This window comes from Meriones unguiculatus, chromosome 1 (genome assembly GCF_030254825.1).
Source record: "Meriones unguiculatus strain TT.TT164.6M chromosome 1, Bangor_MerUng_6.1, whole genome shotgun sequence".
NCBI lineage: Eukaryota > Metazoa > Chordata > Mammalia > Rodentia > Muridae > Meriones > Meriones unguiculatus.
In genome coordinates, this window is record NC_083349.1 from 182,336,553 (window position 1) to 182,354,749 (window position 18,197).

Below are 18,197 nucleotides of genomic sequence, written 5' to 3' on the forward strand. Positions count from 1 at the left end.
TTCTACAGCCTGATCTTGTGGAGGCATTTTCTTAATTGAGGCTCCCTCATCTCTGATGACTTTAACTATGTCAAGTTGACTTTAAACTTGCCAGCACAACACAGAAATCTCATGTCTTGTGTCCCAGTACTTTTCCAGGCCTATCCTAGGCTGAAAAAAAAGGCATGAAACACTGTTTAACTCCTTGCCAATACCTCTGGTCCAGTCACTAGGCTGTGGCTTTGAATGCCTAGGTGTGTGGAAGAAGAGAAACAGGATGTGAGATCTGATTTTCTGAGTAGAGATGGTTGACTCCATCTACCTGCTTTTTACAGCTGAGAAGCCTCAGGCCTAGAGAATGCACAAGTCTCCGTAGCACGTGCAGGTCTGACACTGGGGCCTGCCCTTCTAAGGCTCTTTGCCTCTCTGCTGTACATACTCTGTGGATCTCTGTCTGTTAAATGCATGTTACTATTGTTTCAGAGCCTCTGTGATGTTCAAAGAAGCATGCAAGGCTTTGGGGAAAGGAGGATAAAGAGATGACTAAAGTGAAGATGCTCATCATTGACAGATTCACAGTCTAGGAAGTGATACAAATTCCTCAGCAACTAGTGAGAAGGTCGGGAAGACAGCACCAAGGGTCACATGACATGTATGGTGCTGTGGAAAGACTGGTGGATTTGGCCCAGGATGTCAGTGTGGAAGATATTGTGGAGGAAGTCTTGAAGAAGAGAGATTGAGGAAAGAGGTAATATAAATTGGAAGAAAGCACACACTGTCGTTTTGTGAGTACCTCTTTGCCTTGGGCACTACTACTGGGATTTGAGAGAGCTCAGGAGAGGGATTTCATCTGCATCCATGGAGACCCTCAAGGCCTGCCATTTTGGATAGTTCTCCATGCTGTTTGGCCATTATCATGGCTGAGATTAAGCAAGCTACGGTGGGGGTGGGGGACACAACTTCTCCCACGAATGTCAGGATCTCAGTAGGTAGCACTCAGACACTTAAGCCTTTATTTACAGGCCCCTGGGTGACTCCCCAACTGGGCATCTTAGAGGAGTAGATGATAGAGGAGGGTGGGTGGGGTTGTTGGCTGAACTCTGCTATTTAATTTCCCAAGGGCAGTCACTGGTATGATACTCACTATGCAGATGGGATCTGGAAAAGGAGGAGCTTGTTGGGGCCCTACAGCCCAATGGTGATAGAATCCTCTTCCTTCAAGCCTCTGCACCTCTAATCCAGGGCAGAGCCAACTCCATTCAGCACAGCATGCCCACTGTTGCTCTCCATAGAAACTATGGAGAAAAGACACAGTCTGTCCATGGCTGCTCCTCTCATTGATGAGCAGGGAGGTCCAGATGTTTTGAAGAGTACCCATTAAGAAGCTGATGATATGCAATGCTGCTTGTGTTTCTTCTTGCTTTGTACCAGACATGTGGGGCTGGGATGCAGGGATAAAATGGTGAAGGTAGAATGGAGGTTCCTAGTCTGTTGTCTATGCCTGGAATGTGTCTGGGGGCAGATGACAAGAACTCAACAACTAATGGGTTAAAGGTTGGCAGAAAGGATCTTGGAGTATCAGTCCAGCGTTCCAAGTTCATTAGGTGGAAAGGCCAACTTGGCATTAGCCCCAGATATGTCCCTTATGAGGGTCACAACTATGGACCTCTGTGCCTTTAGGGGAACATGCGAGTCCATGCTTTCAGAAGTCTTGACTCACTAGACATTCATTTTTATTCATAGGAAGAGTGACTTCTGTTTGGTTTTGGCTCAACAGAGCAAAAAGAAGGCATCATCAGCCCCAACTTATTTAGAGCTAGCCCACACAGACCCCAGCACTGGAGGTTCTGACATAAGGACAGAGGTGCCTTATTTATGTGGGTTGGGGGTTGGGGGGTAGGGTCTGAATTGGCCCTGTGTGAGTGAAGGAACTGTGTTGGAGACCTTGCTGACTTCCAAGGTCAATGACTATGTGAACCTGGGGACAGAGAGATGTCTTTGCTGGCTTCCCTACAGCCTGGGTAATGGAAGTTTATGAGAGTGCAGATTTCCAGTGAACACTTGCTGGCAGTCATTCCTGGCCTTGGGGGAAGCTCCAGCAGGATCTGGAGCATCGGGGAGAATTCCACCTGTCTGGCAGCTCACTCCGAGCATCCTACACTGTTCCCCAGACCTCACTACAGAGGGTCTGGAGGACCCAGCTGTCCCTTCCAAGATGTTCCATCCTTCTTTGCTCCTTTCTCCAGCAATTTGGGGCTCGTTTCTCTCTTGGCTCTTTGTGGCTCGGGAGGGACCCAGCCCCAATCATCTCAGCTCCAAGAGAGAGAAGGAAGAACATCTGTTAACACAAATGCTTTTCTAATTTCTTTTTAAATCTCACTCAGCATCTGCGTTAAACAAGGCTGATCGGCTTGTACAATATTTAATTTTGGAATCATTTCAAAAGGCGCTTGTGAGAGGGGGGCAATGGAGAGATCAGCAGCCTCCCAAATCTTTAATAGCACACTGGTTAGGAGCTTCCGATGGGCTCCATCCTATCACACAGAGGAGACTAAGCAGAGACAGAATTTCTTTTTTTTTTTTGCACTTTTTATTTTAATTTTTATTAATTACATTTTATTCACATTGTATCCCCCCATGGCCCCCTCCCTCATCCCCTCCCAATTCCATCCTCCCTCCCCCTTCTCCACGCATGCCCCTCCCCGAAACAGAATTTCTTAATAACAAATACCTTTGCAGCACCTCATTAAATCACTGCATTTGAGACACACAGCAGGACACTTGGGTGAATAAATAGTCCAATCTCCCAGTCTGAAGCATTCTCAACCTGAGTTATTTCTCCTGCATGTCATCAGTTCCTTTTCATTCTCTTCTTAAATTTTTTTTCTACAAATGATTTTAGATGATGAATTCAATTAACTAAGACGTTAGAGGCAGAGTTGAAAACTGTCTCTTTGGTGATCTCCTCCATTTACATCTCTTCCTCCCTGCACTCTAGCCTCAGAATCTTACCTGGGGCGCCTCTACAATGTTGCCATCAGCCCTGACAAATGGAAGTTGAAAGAGAGGGAGGGAGGAAGGGAGGGAGAGGAGGAGAGGGAGGGAGGGAGAAAGAGACAGACACACACAGAGAGAGAAAGAGAGAGAGAGAGAGAGAGAGAGAGAGAGAGAGAGAGAGAGAGAAAGAGGCAAAGAGAGAGAGAGAGAGAGAGAGAGAGAGAGAGAGAGAGAGAGAGAGGATAGGGGCCCCACTGTTTGTCTGGATGCTATAAGGAGAGAGCAGATAGAGCCTGGGTGGGAAAAGCAAGCAGAAACAAAGGTGTAGAAGAAGCAAGTCCCCTGACCCTTGTGGTTGCAGATTCCTTACTGTCTACAGCCACACCCATCTCAGTGGGACTCTGCAGCCGAGCAAGGAAGCTAAGGCCTCAGCTTTCCAGGTGCACTTGCATATTTTCTGAGCACCTACTGTGTGCCAGGATCTGGGATAGATGCCAAGCTAATGCTTATATTAAAAAAGTTAAACTAGTACTTATGTATGGAATTTTCAGATAGATAGATAGATAGATAGATAGATAGATAGATAGATAGAAGAATAAAAGAAACAGAAGCTGTTTCTTTTAACTCAACAGTTAAGAGCACTGGCTGCTCTTGCAGAGAACTCATATTTAGTTCCCAACACAAACATGGTGGCTGAGAACTGTTCATAAGTCTGGTTCCAAGGGACCCTACACCTCTTCTGACCTGGGGATCCTACATGCATATGTGTACAAACATACACTCTAGAGGCAAACATACATACAAAATAAAAAGACAAACAGGCAAACAAAAACTAAGCCAAAGAGTCTATTTCTTGGTCCTACTGTATGCTGGCTAAGTGTGCCAGCATGGCAGCAACAGTGCATCAAGTTATGTTGAAGAAACAATAAGCCGGATTGTGTTCAGCTCAAACACACCTTCTGTTTGTCTCCAGTGCATCTGGCTGCATAGTCTTGTTTTGTTTGTTTGTAGAATCAGACCCTGTGGTGCAGTACTTTGGAAACCGTGGTTTACAGCCCCTTAGTGGGTCTTGAAATCAGGTTAGAAGAGACCCCAAGTTGCCCATGCTTAAAATTTGATTTGGGGTAATATCTATTTTCAAGTACTTAATTAGTGTATTCTTTTTCAAGCCTCTCAATATATGGGTGGTTATTTTTTTTTCATACTTTCGTAAATAAATACCGCTTGGGAAAAAAGTAGAATGGAATAAATAGGGCAGCACAGAACGGGAGGGACAGGATAGAAGAGAGACATAGGAAGAGAAGTGAAGCAGAGAAGAAGAGGGGAAGGGAGATAAAGAGAAGAGGATAAAATGTGGGCAGGGGGGGGCTAGGAAAGAGAACAGAAAGGAGAGGAAAGGAAAGGAGGGAATAGAAGGTGAAGGGAGAGCTGGCCACCAGCTTACACTGCAAGCCTGTAGTGTTTCACAGTTTTGTAAAATGCATCTCTCCCAGTGGGTACCACTTTAGATGCAGGATGCCCAGCTTTGCACCTGCAACAGAGCATCTCTACACATGCTCTTCACAACAGTGAAGAGTGCAGCACATCTCTGAGCCTGCCTGCTGGGTATGAGGCCCTCACAGTCCAGTCTCTGTGTGACCTTGGTGTTGGCATTCAGTGCTGTCCCTGAGGTCTGCAAGTGGTAGGCCTCCAGCTTTGCCTTTCCCAAGTTTTGATTTTAGCCCTCTCTTAATGAATTCATTGCATCCTTCCAATAAAGAATTTCTTAACAACTACAGTTGTTTTCTTTGCTGGCAACTAAGAACTCAGAGTTCAGGGCTTAGAATAACACAAATAAACAAACAAACAAAACCAGAAGTAGATTCTCTCCTAGGTCTACACGCCCAAAGTCTAAACTCTGCTAGGACCTTATGCTTCTTCTGGGTTCTCAGGGAGCATGTACTACCTGCCCTCATCTCATTTCCAGAGATGTATACCTTGGTTTATGGCTACATCATTCCAGTCTCTACCTCCTATTCTCACAGCCTTTTCTCCTCTGTGTCCACATCAACCCGTCCTCACCTCTCCTATGGTTGTTGGGTCACACTGATACCCAGGACGACCCTTTACCTAAGGGCAGCAGTGAAGTCTTTTTTCCTATGAAGTTCGCATTCACAGTTCTCGGTGTTGAAGGGAAGACACAGCTCTTGAGGAGCACCCTTCAGCCTTCTGCAGATGAGTTTCTCAAGCTCTTCCTGCTGCCTCCATTATCACAGCTTCTGGGGATGATTGCTATGGGCCTTTCTGACCTTCATTTAGGGGACACCAGCTTCAGGCCCAGGCAGTGTGTGTGTGTGTGTGTGTGTGTGTGTGTATGTGTGTGTGTGTTGGGGGGAGTTGGGGCTAACTTTCTACCCTCAGCAGCCCTGTCTTCCTGAACACAGATGTTTAGATAAGTTGTGAGGGGGTGAGTTGAGGACCAATCGTTTCTTAGTGTGGAGTGTACATATGACTGTGTTGTGTGTGTGTGTGTGTGTGTGTGTGTGTTACAGCAATGGCTGACTCAGCAGAGAACAAAATAAAACATTCAAAACTTGTCCCAATATGGAGTTCCCATCCTATTGAATGAGGTGTGAGTGTCGGCAGAAAAGCATTCATTCAGTCTAGATTAGATCTCATATACATGACAGAGAGAAGTAGCTGAGGAGGTGTAAATATAAATAATAGGGGGAAATAGATAGGCAAACAAACAAACAAACAAATTATCTGATTGCCAGATGACATTTGAGATTTAAGCCAAGCCCTAAAAGAAGCTAGAGCTGTGGTTCTCAGCCTTCCTAGCATTGTGACCCTTTAATGCAGTTCCTCACGTTATGTGACCACCCCGACCACAAAATTATTTTTGTTGCTACTTCATAACTGTAATTTTGCTGCTGTTATGAATTGTGATGTAGATATTTTTGAAGATAGAAGTTTGCCAAAGGGGTGGCAGCCCACAGTTTGAGAACTACTGGTTTGGAGAGGGATCCGTATTTTTTTCTGGATGGGAATGAGTGTGTAGAAAGGTCCCGAGGCCATCGCAAGCCCTTTCTTTGTGTTCAGGGAGTAACCAGGAAGCCAACATAGCCTGTTCAGTGAGTCCCAAAGGACAAGGTCTCAGGTGGTAGTAGAGTTTGCTAGGGACTCAGTAAGGGTTCAGGGCCAAGGACATGCTCCTGGAGAAGTCTTTTAGGCAGAGGTAAATAAATATAGATGAGTAAGAGGTTTCCTTTTGACTAATCTCGGAGTGAAGTGTAGCATTTTCTTTAATTATGAATACAGTCTCTCTCTACAGAGTCTACCCCCAGCAATTTCATGAGCAACTGTGACTCTGTCACCAATAGAAATCACAGATATTTTTACATCACATCACAGTTATTAAGGTTATCTTGAAATATTGTTTTCTCTCCGCACTACTTCAAAATTATGTAATTAGACCTGCCAGTAGCACTTATTATTTAATGTGTTAATAAAAAGCTCATATATTACTATATCTCAAATTAGTTTTTAAAAAATATTTTCATAACTGCACTTCAATAAAATTTATTTTCTATGTAATCCTATGTGTTTTATTTTATACCTTGAGAGGCAGTATTCTGGGCAGGAGTCCAAGGGCTTCTGCAGACTGCCCAAGGAGTCTGTGGTGCATCCCCGAGTGAAGGCCTTTGCCTGATGCCTTTGGAGAACTGCCCTGATTTGCCTGTTGGAGCATCTTCAGCCACCCATGGCCACTGCCCCAGTGCCTCTGCATATCACCCATGCTGAGCTGCAGAGAGCTCCTCCAGGCAGCAAGCAATGAGTCTTGCAAATGCTACCCCCCAGACCCCCAACACTCCTGCCCTCTCCCTGCTTTTTTTACAGTCTCAGCTTTCCCATCCACTCCTCTGTGGGGGTCGGGGGGGATCTTCCTGACTGCCTCACTTCACAGAGGGGCTTTACAGCGGTTGGGGGAGAACCTGGGCTCTGCCTTCCCCACTGGCCTGGGAGTAACCAAGGTCAGAGTCCTCAGTGAGGTGTGTAGCCCCAGTGCCTGGGTGGAGCAGGCATTCCAAGTGGTCCCCAGGCACTTCTGGAGTAGTCACCTGAGCAGTCACCTCACTGGAACCTACAACAATCTCAGGGTGTAGTTGGGATTAGCTGCATCATGTAAAGGAAGAAAGAGCAGGCAGGCGTGGGTGGGAGGGTCTGGGAAGGACTTGCAGACTGGAGTGTCAGGGAGAACCCCCTTGGAAACAAAGACACAAGGGAGCCAAGGCTACATGGAGGGAGGGCAGGTAGGGCCAGATGGACATGAAGAGTTTGTGTGTTCCTGTTGACAGGAGTAAAGACCCTCACAACAAACAAACACATGTGTCCTTCCCGTTGGCTCTCAGACTCCTGAGACAGTGGGTACCAGACTGGAATCCCAGTAGGCTGGAAGAGGGCAGAGGTTGGGACCCTGGTGCCATTTGGTTTGTGTGTGGGGGGTGGGGTGGGGGGTAGTGGTGAGGGGGCCTTATCTCCTGCGAAGCAATTTCACAGATCTGACACCTTACAGGACAGACTGGAGCTTCTTGCTTTCTATTTAAACATGGGCATCATATCAGAACCTTGAAGATTGTGTGTGTGTGTGTGTGTGTGTGTGTTTGTGTCTAAATCTCTTTGTTCCTTTTCCAAATATGGCCATATCAAATTTCTCTCTCTTTCCTTCTCTTTCTCTCTCCCTCTCTTTCCATCCCCATCTTTCCCTCATTCTCTTTCCTAACCTTTCTCTCCCTCCCTCTCTCTTTCTCCTTCCCCTTCTCTCCCTTCCTCTCTCTCTTCTTTTCCCCTCCCTGCTGCCCCCCACCCCCAGTTGGTCTTTTCTTATTTCTTGTGTCTCTAATTGGCTTACTGGGGATAGGTGGCCAAGCCTGACTTCTTAGGGCTTCCAGGACCCAGGCTGTGACCTAAACAACTCTAGTTACGTTAAAGGGAAGGCAGAACAGAGAACGTCAACACTCTCCCTGCTCACTTAGACCCTCTGTCCAACTCTGGACATGCCAGAAGGATGGCGCTTCTTCCAGGCATGCTTCTTTGGAAACCTCATCCACATTTTATGGTTCCCAGTATAGATGGTGGTGTAGACTTTTACAAAAGGTCTGTGGTGCTGTGTGGTACCACGGCTAGTTTCTTTACTTCTCTGGTCTCAGTTTCCACATCTTCTCTCTCTCTCTCTCTCTCTCTCTCTCTCACACACACACACACACACACACACACACACACATGCCATGGAAACCAAATGGCCTGTTAACACGAAGAGGCTTGCGCCCATCAGGTGCCCACCACTGCTTCTCTTGTCCCTTCCCCAGGTGTCCCAAGAGGACCTCCAACTGGCTGGTGTGATCGGGGCTCTGTTCATGTCTCTGTTAACACTGGCACGTCTGTAATCACCTCTTCCTTAGGCCGTTCCATCCCCAGGCACATGCGCTTTCTTGCTGTTCTGCTGGCCTTCTTCTCACTAAGTCCCACGTGGCTCTCTACCATAAATCTTTCAGCATCTCCTTCATAAGCAATAAGGCTGCAGGCCAGGCCCTGCATCCATATCAAAGGGTTTCTCGGGAGCTGAAGATGAAGCTATGGTCTTCGGAGGCAGCAAAGAGGCCTCTCCATTTGCTTGTGCCTTTGGGGACCAAGGCCTGGGGCCACCTGTCTTTATCTGGGTTGGCTCTCTGGGCAAAGATTAAATGAGACCAAGTGAGCTCTCTCTGATTCCTCTGAGAAAGGGGCTTAGAAGAAAGGCTCATTATATGCAGAGTACGGTCAGGAGTAGCATTTGCCCACCTTGGTCGAACCCCTGTAGGTATCTGTTCTGCCTGAGAGGCAGTGTCAGCCCCCAGAGCTCAGAAAGACCTAGGGATTTTCTTCAGGTCACATAGCTTGTGAGAGCTACAGCAGGACATCAGCTCAGATCGGCCCCCATTCTTCCCACTCAGCCCCTGTGCATAACACCTCACCCCAGTAAGCAAGAAGGGACGGAAGGCAGCCCCCACTGTGAGAGTTGTGCAAAGACTTTTCATGGTAGCTGTGTTCCAGGTTGCACAGGGGAGATGAAGAAGGAATTCCAGGAAGGCGCTTCCAAGGTAAAGAGTGGGGGATCATAGGGGAACCTAAGCACAGAGGTCCAGCACCAGAGTCCAGAGACTGCTAGGGCAGTAAGCAGGACCTCAGCCTACAGTTAGCATCTGTTTCCTCACTGTTCAAGATACTCCAGCTGGCTGGTGTGCCCATAACCCCGGGGTAGTGGCCGTTGTGTGTAAGTTGGGGGGTACTTTTTACAGGACGCCCGGGGAAAGGTCTTGGCCATTTGGAATGGCATGGGGTTGTCAGCCCTCAGTGTACTCACTGGCTCCAGCTCCTCAGATCCCTCCATCTTCTTATCCCACGGGATGCTTAGGTCTCTGCAGGCTTCTTATTGGTTTATATCCAATTAGGCTGTTGGCCAGCTTGGACTGTGGGGCCAGACTCTGGCCAGACTCACTCGCTATGTCACCAGGCTGTGACTGCTCAGTTGCTTGAGTCACTGTCCCAGTGTCACAGCCTCTGTCCTGTGCCCTTCCATGTGCACTGATCTCCAGCACCTTTGGCTTTGTTTGTCCCTGATCTCCCAGCCTCTACTTTTTCCTGTGTTTTGCCTGGAACATTCTCCCTGACTTCTTACTTGCCAACCTCCTTCTCCTTTCCTTCTCCAGAGCTCCATGTGGAGTTCCCTGGAAGGAACTCTGCCTCCTCCCACGACCCGGTCTTGTGGCCCCACGGCAGCCTGTCTATTGCATTTCCTTCTCTGGTCTCCTTTGTGGGTCTGCATACTTACTTTAGAGGTAGCAGGAATGCAACACTCACCTATTGAGTGATTCTGTGGAGCCAGGCCTTGTGGCTGTCATCCTCCTCGTTTATTCAGGAGGTTGAGGCAGAAAGATTGCAAGTTCAGGGCCTGCTTGAGAGACACAGCAAGCTCAAGCCTGGGCAACATTACAAGACCCTGTCTCAAAATAAATAGTAAAAATTAAGGAGCAACTAAATAACAGAAGCTGCAAAGAATATAGCTCAGTGATAGAGTGCTTCCTAAGCAGGAGTGAGGCTCCATGTTGAGGTCCTGAAAACGCACACACATACACACACACACACACACACGTAAACACGAGCATACACACACATACATACATGCATAGATTCATGTATACAAACATGCATGTGAACAAATACACATGCACACTCACCATACACGTATGCAAGTATGCACACACACACACACACACACACACACAGTGAAACCTAGATCTCAGGACTTAATTTATTTCTTCAAGCAGGTGTCCCTGAATCACAGTTTCTTTTAGATGTATGTCCCTTCAGGTGGGAAAGCACATTCTCTTTGTCGGTGTCTAAACTTGCCCTCATGGTGACCAGGAGAAAGCTCTTACTCAGCCCGCTTTGCAGATGGAGAAAGTGACTGTTGGGAGCAAGTCATATCTTGTGAAAGGGAATGTGACTGCTGGTGAGAGGCGGAGAGTTCTGGCTCTGGATCCTGGTGTGTGATTCTTACAGGCTTTGGGCCAGATGTGGACATAGTGAGTGTCCCAGGTAGACCATCGGAATGACAGCCCTAGCTACTAGTTGGGAAGTCTTGGCCTAGTTGGCCTCCTTCCTCACTGCTGAACTAACTGGGGTGAAAAGAACTGCCACAAGAAGCAAATGGCAGCCCTGGATTCACAGCCCCAGGCAGAGGGTAAGTGCAGGTTGAGGTGATCCAGTCACATAATCTCACAGATATGGTTCACTCCCTCCTTCTCTTCCCTCCCTTTATCCCTTCTTCTCTTCTCCCTTCTACTATTTCCCCTCTCTCCCTTCCTTTTTAGGCCCTCATGTGTGCCAGGCAAGTCTTCTCCCACTGAGCTACACTTCCAACCCTCTTTTTTCTATTTTTACTTTCATACAAGATCTCACTAAGCTTCTCAAGCTAGCCTTGAACTCAGTCTTTAGCTTCTGCAGGACTTGAACCTGCAGTCCTGCTTCCTCAGCCTTTGGAGCAGTTAGGTGAGAATGCAGGTCTGAGTTACCAGGCCTTGCTCAGATGTAGTTTTTGCAGGCTCTTCATGGTGCTTTCCCTTCTGCTGTAACCAGGGATGGTTCCTTTGACCTCCCCTGCAAGTTGCTGAGAGTCAGAGGTATGAATGGAATGCCGACAGCGCTGTATCATCAACATTTGCTGAGGATTTATTCTGCACCGGACACCATATGCAATTATTTCCATGTTTATTTCATCTATTCTTCCCCATAATCCATCTGTTTAGAGATGGGACAACTAAGGCTCAAGACATTGCAGTTGTCAAATGTCACATCGTTTTCCAATAATGCCGCTAGGCTGAGTCCTCGGATGTTTCTTTAGCCACGCACACCTGCCGCAGTATCCCACACTTGCCCAGCCAACAGATGGAATTGTTACTGCGAGCGACTGGGGCCAGCCCACCATGGCAACTTTGCCATGCGTAGCCTGTCCCTGTGGGTTAGAACTTTTGAGCTTGGAAAAGCATTACTCATGGTATGGTGTAGATGGTGCTGAATTGTGGGAAGAACACAGTGCTAGGGAGAAAAGGCTTCTTTCTATCCCTGAGCACCTGGGCTGGAGGCAGAGCCCTGGGCCACTTGAGCCTGCAGTGCCCACTCTGACATCCTGATGGATGGGATTTGACAGTGTCCTCATTCCTTCCCAGCACAGGGAATCCAAGCCCCAACTGGCTGGGGACTGAGTCCAGGTAAGCTACAGGCCTCAGGCAACAACAGATACTTTGTGCAAACAATGCTTTCTCCCCTGGGGCTTCCCTCTCTGGGTAATCCTCTGAAATAAATGACAGCATGGTGCTCAGAGCCAGTGAGACCCACACACGCCATCTGCCCAAGGCGGCCCTAGCTATGGCCCCTAAACCAGTCTAATTCAGCTGTGTCATGCTCGCATCTGTGAGTCCTCTGCCGAGCTCAGTAGGACCAAGGGAACTGCTGGGAGACAAAGATTGCCTGACGGCCCAGCTGTAGTATCGAGTTGATAGACGGCTATTTTGGATTTGGGTTCATTGCCTAACTCACTACATACAATGATTTAAAAATCTACTGGTGCAAGGGCCTCACTTACAGATTGGCTACTGTAACGTACTCATCAATTGTCAAGAGGCACTGCTGTGCGAACTTGAGTTATTTCTCTGTGAAGTCACAGCTCTGTAACAAGGTTCTATCCTTGGGATAGAGCCCTATGTTAGGATATACTGTTTGAGGAACACAAAGCAGGGGACATCAGTTTTCATTTAGTCCCTTGGCCAGACCCCCTGCAATGTGCAGCATTAACAACAGTATGTGGTCACGTTATAATTTAAGCCCAAAGAGACGTCCAAAGCCTCAACACGGTACACAAATGACATGATCACTGCCAAGTTTCAGTGGCCACTGTCTTTCCCTCTGCCCCACGTTATGGCTATGATAGATCCTTCTGGACTGCCTTGCTCACTTGAGGCCTCTTTATCAGCAGCTCTTTCTCTCTCCCTGGCACACCCTTTCTGTCCAGACTGGGCAAACTCCCACTCACTTCATTGTTCTCATTATAAGTGGGACCTCCTCAAGGTGGCCTTCTCTGACTTCTTGGACTGGGAGCAGGGCACACTCCTAGACTGTCATGACTGTTACGTCTTCAGCTAGACTGTAAGCACCATAGGGGCTGTGACTCTTTTGTTTGGTCATCAGTGTATGTACGTATATATGTCTAGCATTCAAAACTGTGCCTGACATATGTAGAGACTCAAGAAATACATATTTGTTACATGATTGAAAGAGTCTTCTTTATATAGAAAACTTGGGGAAAGAGTGGCAAGGTCTTCCAAAAGAATGTCTTTCATGTAGGATAAAACCTACTATGGGTCCCCGTGCTGTAGCAAAAACCTTACAACGGAGTCTTGTCTTGACTGTGTCTCTTTTGTGCATTCTTCTTGCCCACAAAAGGCCTCAAATCAGATGCACTCTGTCTTTCCTACTCTTCATCTTTTTCTAGTCCCTTGCCTTTGTTCCCTCCCCCCCCCCCCAGAAGGGTCTTGGAAGAGAGTGTTCTAGCTGTCAGTGTAGTAGGTACAGAGAAACAAAACATCAACACCACCTCGACTTTAATTCTTAACTGACAGTTGATCTTGTTTCTAGCAGATTTATTTCCACCTGTAGTGCTTGTGGGCCAGGGCTAATTTAGATGCCCAGCTCTGCCCTCTGGGAGCTGCAAGTCTTAGGTAATGTTTTCAACATAGAGACTTATCTCCCTGACCCCTTTTTATCTCCCATGGAGAAGTAATAGGGACCGCCTCTGCCCTGTGCAGGAATCAGGCCTGTAATTCTATTGACCTTCCTTGGTTGTGATCCCTGGATCAGGAGGATATCTTACCCTTTTAATGTCATCATCAATCTGGCTTGTTTATTATTACTGCTACACTTTGTACTTCATTTTTCCAAGTAACATTTATTGGGTACTGGCTTATGTAAGTGCATGGTGCTGGAAGGGGGAAGTAAAAGTAAAAGTAGGGTCTGGAATTCAAGATAAGCAGAACTTTCCTTGCCCCAAAGTCATAGGCAAGAAAGAAGAAATTGATTATAGTATGTGTGTGCGTGTGTGTGTATGCAGACTTGTGCATGTAGAAGCCAAGAGTCAACATTACACATCTTCCTCTATCACTTCTCTACTTCATCATGTTGAGAGAGTCTTCTATCGTACCCAAAGCTCCTGCTCATTTCAGCTAGACTGTCTGACCAGCAGGTCCTTAGAACTTGTCTCCTCTCTACAATGCTGGAACTGTAGAAATGCATCATGATCCCAAGCTTCTATGTGGGCGCTGAGGACTCAAACTCAGGTGTTCATGCTTGCATAGAAAGCATTTTCTTCATTGGGTCATCTCCCCTGTCTCATGGGAAAAGATTTTGAGATACATGTTTGCAAACACAGTCTGGTCTTGAAGGGAGGGTCTGTGTTTCAATGTCTCCCCTTGCCACTGCTTCCCAGATCCTCAGCCTAACTCACATGAATGGAGCCGCAGGAGGAGCCCAGGCCTGCAAGTAGTCCAGACAGATCTTAGAGAAGCAGGGATGGTACCTTTCAGCTCTGTCTAATTACAAGGTGTGCAAGTGGGCTTCCCTCATGGTTAATTTGCTTTGTGCCTTTATTGCCAGCAGAAGACAGATGACACACAGAGGATATTCCATATAGACCTGCCAGTAATTGTTGTTATGACTTCATGAGCCTTTTATGTGCCCTGCTGGGAAAGGGGTTTTATTTTTCTTTTTGTTCTCCATTTTCAGTAGGTAAATAACCAACTTTTGAGGAGCAGGAAGAATGTCAAGTTCAGGGTCGAAGGGAGGCAATCCCAACAATGGTGATGACTGACCATCAGCATAGAGACTAAGCTAAAGACATGGGACAGAGGGAGTGAGGACAAGGTGACTGGCCGAAGGGGACACGAAGTGGGTCATTCCCAACAGTGATTAATAGACACATCATCAAAATTTTAAGATGAATAAATGTTTCTTTTCAGCAGATTTACTTTCTCAATGATGCTTGGCTTAGATTAATGATAATGTGAGTTTCTGTTTCCAAGTTCACACAGACTGTTCTGCTGGGAGGGCTGGGGTAAGAAAGTGGGTGTGGGCAGGTAGGGAGAAAATGTATGATGTCCCAAAAGCCTATTACGCGAGACATCAGCTACAAGAACACAACATTCAGTTATCATGTGGTTCCTATACATGCAAAGACCAGGTATTTGTTTAAATAGGAGAAGGATGTTTTCAGTTCCGGTGGGACCCTGGTGCTGGCTCACACTAGCTTCTGAAAACAAATTGTTAAAATTTTTAGAAATTTGTTAGCTCTTTTACAGCATGTTACTAAGATGAAACCAGCTGGAGTGGGATTTTTACACCACAGTTATGGGCAGACCCTAGACTGCAAAGCCCCATCTTTACCCCTGGCTCCTTGCTCAGTATTCACTGGTGTGCCATTATAGCCATCCACGTAGTAAAGTGTTCCAGTGGCAGGACAGACAGCGTTTCTTTAATCATTCACTACATACCAGGGACAGTCCATGCATTTTTAGTTCTACTTATTTCTCCGTCCTTTTAACTCTATTCTAGAGCCCAGCATCATACCCAAAAGAGGGCACACTTAGAGCCACACAGGACCTCAGTTCCTAGTCACATATCCTTGCTTTACAGATGAGAAAACTGAGAGTCAGCGATGGGAGATGGCTTGGCTAAGGTCAGAGGTCTGGGGTCAGCAGCCCAGGGACAGGTCTTCTGCCTCCCCAGCTGTGTCTGTTCTCTGCCTTCTATTGTTTGGGTATGCTGTTTCATACCACACCTAGAGCCAGAGCTGAATGCAAAGAAGAGGGTTCGCAGCACAGGTCCACACAGTGAACCTCGTGGGGGGGGGGGGGGCGGCGAGTGTTCTTCCAGCTGCTGCTCCTGGCTGTGTGACTGTTTCCTGGTGCACAAGCTCCATCCAGAACCGGCTTTCCTTCCACTCTGCCATTGTCTGAGGATCCCACTGGAAGCAATTCAGGCTTCAGGCTTTCAGCAACGACCGACCATCTGGAATAACAAGAAAAAATAAATAAAACTAAAAACCCAAACTGGAGCTCAGCCCATGATCTCAGAATCCTCAGTGACGCGGGGAGGGCCAGCTAGCTGGGCTGCAGCACTCACAGCCGAATCATAAGCCTGGGGAGTTCACAGCAAACTGCATAGGGGTTCAGGGTGAGCCCATCATGGACCGGGCTTAGGAAAATAGCTCTCCCAGGGAGCTGAGGCTTACAAGTTTGCTTCGATGATTGCTTTTGGTGTGAAAAAAAGGGGGGCTTGAGTCAAGAAAGACACTGCATAGGAAAATCCCCTCAATTCTTAAATATATAGGTATATTCTAATGTAGACGGCAGTCTAATATGGTAAACATTTCAATGTAGACCATAGGATCAAACAGTCCCAAGGCTGAAAAGGCTTAAGTCTCTTCCCCTGCCTCCAGGCATAGGTAGGTGTTGTACTAGAGGACAGGCAGCAGACGCAGGACCAGTGTCCCCTGCCTCCTGGCACCACCTGGTGACCTTTCTATCCAGCTAAAGGAGAGTTCCTTTCTAACTCTGACATCTTAGATCCTAAACAAAAGGGAGCATTTTACACACACACACACACACACACACACACACACACACACGCACGCAAATAAACAGGGAAGGCTTTCAAAAATCTCATTCAGAATGTTGCTGGATTTGTCTATTAGTGAGATTTCTTTCTTTGCATGTGCTAATTGGTCTTGGCATTAATTAATCTGATTTCATTATATTCCCTTTAATTTGTCAAGATATCATTTTGTTATTGGGTGATGGAACACATTGGAGGATTGTTAGATTCGGAATGTATTTTTTTCCCCTCTTTGAAAGTTCCTGGAGAAAAGTCGTTATCAATTAAGTTAATTTGCATACACATTAGGTTAATCGTTTTAGTTTAGCCAAATTTGTGGAAATTTACATAGCAAATTGACCCTCCACATTTCACTTAAACATATGTAGCACACAGCATAGTACATTTTGAGTTGCTAATGAAACTGAGGTTATTTTACACGCTTCTTTTAGTAAAAGAGGTCTAATTAGACCAAGTAATTTTTTATTTCATCCGTAATTGCAAAACAAATAAGCTTCTCTGCATTTTTTCTCCTAGCGTCGGCATCACACGGACAGGAACGTTAATAGGGAAGTCATGTTTTCCTAATTAAGCCCGGTCTGATTCCTGCTCGCTGTTGCGACGTCAGCCCTCCACGCCTTCTCCTAGGTACTCCTCTGCCAGAAGCGCGAAGCCTCCCGGTATGCCTATTAATAGAAGACTCCCCCACACGGAGCCAACTGAATTAAAAAATGTAACTAGGAAGGCAGGGTGGGAATTTTGACAGATTTTTTTTTTTCTAATGCCAGAGAGGAGAAAGTTGAATTCAAAAGGGGGGTCTTGTTTCTTTCCATCAGGGAAAGAAAGGAGAGAAAAATAGCTTTTGTTCTCCCCCAGAAAAGAAGTTGGCATAACACATTGGTGGTGTTTCCAAAGTGACTCCAGGGGCTAACTCATTCAGTGCTGGAAAACCGGCTGCTGTCTCCTCTCCAGGTCTGTGGAGCGGCAGAGAGCTTATAGTATTTTTGGATGATCGTGAAATTTCAGATCTGGGATTTGAGTCTTTGCTGAAGGAAGATGGTGGGGAACATCCTGGAGGTTGTAGGTGCTGAAAATAAAGAAGTCTTGGGGAACACTGGTCGAGCCCACTGAAGGCTATACTTTTAGCAATTCTCCTGATTCTACACCAAGAAGACTTTGGCCATTGCTGTCTTAGCTTTGTCTTTCTGGCACCCTTGATTTTACTGAGGTATACAGGATAAAGGAATGGAAGTAGAGAAGGGTTAAGAATTAGAAGGACTCAGAAGAAGCTCTGTCTTTTGTTTATTATGGAGTCTTGAATTCCAGCCCTGGCTCACCACTGTAAAAAGTGGCCTCAGTTCTTTACACTTCTGTACTTTAACACATGGCTTTGCAGCTACTATCATCAAGGGGTTGAGTATATACTCATCCTCTTTGTATCTGGCTGTTTTGTGACTTGTTCAGGTCAACGGAATGCCCTGTGATATGTTAGCTCCAAACCTAGTCCTCAAAAGCCCACCTGCTCCTATTCACATTGTTGGAACCCTGCTGCCATCCAGACCAGGCTGCTGGATGAAATGGTAGGAGACACATGGCCCAATTGTCCCTAGTGCCTAACTGACAGCCAGTTGAACCCTAGAAGCAGAGCCACCTCGTTGACCTGCAGGTGGCCACAGATTGCACAAGGGATCCCAGCTGAGCTCAGGCTGAATTCCCAATCTACAGATCGTGAGCTAAATAAATGGGGTTGCTTTTAGGTGCTAAGTTCTAGAGTCAGTTACTAAGCAGTGGTAGATAATGGGATCAGTCACTAACCAGTCAGGTATCGTTGGGAAATACTTCTCTGGGTCCTAGCTTTAGCCTTCTCACCTATAAAACCAGTCAGCATCCCTGTATCTGAATTTTCTTCCAGCTTCATAAAGTTCTCACTTACCATCTAATTTGCCTAACTGAGCCAACATTTTCTCAAATTGGATACCAGGCAGGGCTCTGTAGGCAGT